At 36.1% G+C, this 6,016-nt stretch overlaps 1 pseudogene; it reads right to left on the bottom strand.

Annotated features, from left to right (window-relative positions):
• Positions 1-3,896: 3,896 nt before the first annotated feature.
• On the bottom strand, positions 3,897-4,759 carry LOC100441559 (large ribosomal subunit protein eL8-like; annotated as a pseudogene).
• Positions 4,760-6,016: the final 1,257 nt, after the last annotated feature.

Genomic DNA, 6,016 nt, shown 5'->3' with positions numbered 1-6,016 from the left:
TTTTGGACTTATTGCTATTGTTATTATATTTGAGCAATGAAGAGCATTTGGGTATAATTTAGGGCTATTTACCTTCACCCTTCTTAATATCTGTAGTCTATCCAGCTATCTCCACATCTCTTTAGCTGTCACTAGCTTAACCATCACCATGCACCAAAAGACTTGTACAAGACTATTTATAGTAGCATTATTCCTCACAGCTTCAAACTGGAAACAATTGAAAAGTCCACTCACCGTTGACTGGATAAATAAATTGTGGTAGATTCATATCATGGAATGAAAAGAACAAAACCCATTATATAAAGCGACACGGATAAATCACAGTCAATGTGATGAGTAAAAGAAGCTGGCCACAAGAGTGTAGAAACTGCATGATTCCATTTCTATGAAGTTTAAAAGTAGCCCAAACTAATGTAAGATAATAGCATAAGTAATCCATGCTTTAAAAATTTTAAAAACATTTTTAATGTTTTGATTGACACATAATAACTGTACATGTTTACAGGATACACAGTGATGCTGTATTATCTATAATGTCTGATGATCAAATCAGGGTGATTAGTATGGAGGTTGGACAATTTTTCCACTTACTTTTCTAGGAAAGTACCTCTGTGTACATACGATAACACACTGTTACTAAACTCTATCTAATCTTTGCTAATCTCATCGGTTAAAACAGTTAAGTTCTTTTAGTTAAGTTCTAATTTTTATTTCTTATTATGAATGAAGTTGAACACCTTTCCATGTGATTGAGACATTTTTAATTCCTTTTTCTGTGAATCTCCCATATGTATATGTGTGTTTTTGTGCATACACACTCATATACATATATGTAAATATGTACAATATATGTATGTTTGTGAATATGTATCTTTTTGCTTAGTTTCTCTGTTTCTTTTATTGATATGTCAGAACTGTGTATTTATTATAGCCATCGGCCTGTGTTTGTGATATTAATTGCATTCCTTACTCCTCCCTCACCCCCAGTTTTGAAATTTGTCTTTCGATTTTGTTACAGGGCTTATTTCCAGTCAGGAAAGTTTTATTTTTATACATTTCAATGAATGTTCTATTGCTTTTGAATTTTAGGTCATATTTAGAAGGACCTTCCCTAGTCCATTATTATAAAACCTTGCTCTTAGGTTGATGGTTTTATATTGTACGGTTTAAACTTCTGTCCATTTGGAATTTATTTTGATATAAGTTGGGAGATGGCTATTTTCCCAACTCCGTTCTTTCCACAGGGTTTCCGGTTGTTCACAAACTATTTTCTGAATTATTTATTGTCTGCTTATAAGTTTGGAATGCCAACTTTTGTGTATATTGGATCTACTTCTGAGCTTTTTATCCTGTTTGCAATATTTATCCACTTGAATTATTATAGTCTATTGAAATTTATGTTAGACTTGATCACCCCTTTATTATTCTTCATTCACAGAATTTGCCTCAAAAATCCCCATTTTTCTTTTTATTTAAATTTAAAACATATTTTCTACAAATTTTTTCCACAAATACAATTTTCTGGAATTTTTATGAAGATTGTGTTAAATTTATTATCTCAGGAAGAACGAATATATTTTTGGTGTTGGCTGCTGCTATCCTAAAAGAAGCTTCTTTATTTAAATGTTCTTCCATGTCCCTCAATAGCATTTAAAAGTTTTCTTCTTATGCTAATTTTTTATTGGTGAAAAAAGTCTATTGTTCCTATGTATTTTATTCTTTTATTGCTATAACAAATGTTTCTTCCCCCTTCAGTTCATATTCTTATTGGTTGTTTTTAAATAGGAAGGAGAATGATTTTGTACTGGAGGCACCTTCCTAAATTTTTTTGTCATTGTGGTTTTTCAATTGTTTCTCCTATGTGTTTGGAGGTAAATATTGTCTTTAAACAATAAATGCAGTGGCCAGTACTTTCAGAACAACGTGGACTAACAGTGATGATGAGGACATGTGTGTCTTGTTCCTGTCTTTAGTAAGACTGCATCTAATGTTTCTGCATTAAGTGTGATTGGACAATATCTCTTAGGTGATATGTAATGCTTCATTTCCATCATTTTCTAAATATTCCATAATTTCAGATTTGATCTTATTCTTTTCTGAGTTATTTACTAGAGAGTTTTAATATTTCAGATGATGGTTTGTTTTCTAGTGAGTTTTATTTCTAAATTCTCTTATATAGTATGTCAATCTATCTGTTAGTATTTCTTTTTAATTATTTCATCTCATGCTCTGCTTCTTCTTATAATAATTTTAAAGTTTTAATTTTTGTTCTGGTAATTATTTAATAACTATAACATTATATAATACACTTAATCTTCTGTTCTTCAAGAGAGTATCTATCAACTCTCTAATATGAGCAATTGAAAATTAATGTTTGTCTTACATACTTCCTCCTATCATCCAATTTTAATTGTTTATATTATTTAAAAAAATATATTTATATCTCTAAGTGCAGTTATTGCTTTGTTATTTGATATGTCAGGTTTAAATTGCCTCATTTGACCCCAGGCTATTAAAACAATTTTTTAAGAAGAAATAAGCAAAAGTATATTCCCTTTTACTTTTTTTCCTCCCATCTCAATTTAAAAAAAAATCATACTGGCTGGGCACAGTGGCTCACCAGCATTTTGGGAGATGAAGTGGCTCACTTGGCGTTTTTGGAGGCCAGGGTGGGTGGATTGGTTGACCTCAGAGGTTCGAGACCAACCTGGGCAACAAAGTGAGACCACGTTTCTTAAAAAAAAAAAAAAAAGAAAAAAAAATAATTAAAATATATAATTTCTACATTGTCAGAGTTTAAAGTTATAAAAGTCTATTCTTTAATTTATAAGTCTCATATTCGTTCAAGTCTTGGTCACACAGCTCCATGGTTTAAAATCCTCCCTGCCAGTTCTTTAGCCATAGTGACTCTATTTCTTTCTTGGTTGTCTGAAGTTACTTTTCTGATAGTTTCTTAATAAAGCTACTGAGATTTAAAATATTTTTGTATCTGAAAAAGTGATTGGTAAATAACAGTCTGTCTGGGTTTAAACCTCAGTCACGTGTTCTTTCCTAGAGGATCTTGTAGGCACTGCTCCTCTGTCTTCTGGCATTGATTTTTCTGAACTTTGAGACTAGCATTTTTTTCTTCCTCTAAATACTTGATCTTTTGTCTTGATCCCCAGATTATTCTTTTTTTGCCTTTGAAGTTTAGTAACTTTCTGGGATGTCTCAAAGGTAACATTTTGATTTTTCTTTTTCTTTTTTTTGAGACAGAGTCTTGCTCTGTTGCCCAGGCTGGAGTGCAGTGGCACAATCTCAGCTCACTGTAAGCTCTGCCTCCCAGGTTTATACCATTCTCCTGCCTCAGCCTCCCAAGTAGCTGGGACTACAGTCACCTGCCACCACGCCTGGCTAATTTTTTTGTATTTTTAGTAGAGACGGGGTTTCACCATGTTGGCCAGGATGGTCTTGATTTCCTGACCTTGTGATCCACCTGCCTTGGCCTCCCAAAGTGCTGGGATTACAGGCGTGAGCCACCGTGCCCGGCCCAATATTTTCATTTTTCTATAATAATTTTTCCTTTGCTGTAGTGTGTCCTTTTTTCTATAAATTCAAATCTTTTATAATTTTGGCAACTTTTCTTGAATTATATCTTTATTTTTTCTGTTTTATTATTTTACTTCTACAGGGACAAACATTATACAGCTATTATGTTTTCTGCATCTGTCTTACTTGCCAATCATTTTCTCTTTAACATTTTAAGCCTGTTTAGTCCCATCTCATTTTGTTTGCTTTTCCTCATTCCTGTCATCCATGTCCCCATTATACTTTCAGTATCATTAGTTCTCTTTTATATTACTTGTAGTGTAAACTTCATTTCTCCACCACCGTTTTTTGAAGGAAAATTTGTATTATTTTAATTATTTTTAAGTACAGAAAACTCAACAGTGTACATTTAACCCAGTTTAGTGGCAAGTTCTCTAGCCTTTGCCTTTTTGAGCTTGGCAACGTGAGCCAAAAACTTGGGACCCAGGACATTGCCTCTGCCTCCCCAGTGACGGTGGATCTCATCATATCTGTCATTGTAATTGGTCCTGATAGCTTCCACCAGCTTAGCCAAAGTGCCTTTGTCTTCCGAGTTAACCTGTGTGAAAGTGACAGTGGTGCAGGTCTTCCTGTGGACTAGATATCCCAGTCTTGCCCTCCCCTTGATAATGCAGTAAGGGACCCACATTTTACAACACAGGGCAGGCAAGAAGCCCACCAGATCAATGGGATGCACGTCGTGTGCAATCACCACTAGCTAAGCTTTCTTATTCTCCACCAAGGTGGTGATGGTGTTAACTCCTGCTCGAAGGACAGGTGGTCTCTTAGTGGGGATGTCCCCTTTGCCAGCAGCTTTCTTCTGGGCCCAGGACAACAGCTTCTGCTTCTTCTCTTGCTTTGTCTCTGTTCCGTACATGTAGGCCAGCTTAAGCAGCTGAGTAGCTGTTTGGTGGTCCAGGGCTTGGGTGAACTGGTTAATCGCAGGAGGCACTTTCAGCTGCCTATAGAGGATGGCTCTCTGCCGCTGCAACCTGATATAGCGGGGTCATTTCACAAAGTGGGTGAGGTCTCTTTTGGGCTGGATGTCCTGTCCAATGCCAAAATTCTTAGGCCTTTTCTCAAACAGGGGATTCACCACTTGCTTGACCTCCTGCTTCTTCATGACAGCAGGGTCCGGAGCCACCTTCTTCCCCTGGGCCTTCTTTCCTTTCAGCATCTTGGGTGGCGGGAGGAGCTCCACTACCTTTTTTGTCTGACTTCTTCCCTTAGCTATTCAAGCTCATGGTTTGACTAATTATGTTAGTCCCCTGTACATTCTCTGATTGTTGCATATTACTTGAGCTCTTGTTTGTAGGGGCAATGGATTTGTTACACTTCCAAAATTTATACTTACATATTTTTTCTTGCTTTCAGTGGCTTTATGCCAATATTTTGGGGTTATATGCCATTTCACTTGCATTTTTTTTCTTTCTTTTTTTATGTTATATTTTTGGGATTTTTACGCTAGTTCATTTTACTAAAAACTTTCATTTTTCTTGGAACAAAGCACATTTTCTCTGGACCAGGTATTTTTAGGGGGCTAATCTTCCAAAGAAGGCAAAACTATGTTTTATCCGTGCAAAAATTCTTATGGCTTTGATAGGTTATTCCTTTAGATCTTTTGATTTACTTCTTCCAAGCCAGCTGAGATTATTAGTAAAAGAATGATCCTAATGCAGATATTCCTTCCTTTCCCATACTGTATGAGTTGCTTATTGCAGCATAACACACCATCTCAAAATTTAGTGGCTTAAAAACAACAAACTTTTATTAGTTATTGTGATCATGTTGGTCACATTCATAAGTTGGTTAACTTTTAAGTTGCCTCATTCCTAAGTCTACAACTGGTGGTGGTTGGCTGATTTAGGCTGGCCTAGGCTGGGAGTGGTTTTGCTCTACATAGTTTTCATTTATCCCCTAAGACCAGCATATTAGTCCTAGTTTTATCCTTCTCATAGCAATGGCAGAGGTGCAAGAGAGTAAGGAGAAATACACAGGACTCTTGAGAATTTGTCTTGGAACTGGCACATCATTAAAGCAAATGACTTAGCTGAGCCAAGATCCCAAAGGCGAGGAAAGGACCTATACCTTTTTAGTGAGAGTAACTGAAAAGTTGCATGAAGAAGAGCATGGATACAAGGGTGCAGAATTGGGCCATTAACACAATTTGTCACATTTGCCAAACACAGAATGCATTCTGCAGATATAACTTGATAGATTTTCTGCTCATTCCCATATTCTGTGTTTTTCGTGACTCTGTTCTAACTGGCTCAAGGAATTTCCCGCTGCCAGTCCACACACCTGTTCCTTTAGTTTTAACTAAGATGAGATAAGTGAACGACTTAAGATGGCCCCACTTATCCTCACCTCCTGATATTTGCATCCTTGTATAATCCCTTCTTGACCGTGGGCTGGACTTAGTGACTTGCCTTCAAGAAAAATAGATAAA

Source organism: Pongo abelii, chromosome 5 (genome assembly GCF_028885655.2).
Source record: "Pongo abelii isolate AG06213 chromosome 5, NHGRI_mPonAbe1-v2.0_pri, whole genome shotgun sequence".
In the NCBI taxonomy this organism is placed as follows: Eukaryota; Metazoa; Chordata; class Mammalia; order Primates; family Hominidae; genus Pongo; species Pongo abelii.
Note: the sequence above shows the minus strand (reverse complement) of the source record. Positions and strands in the feature narration are given on the sequence as shown.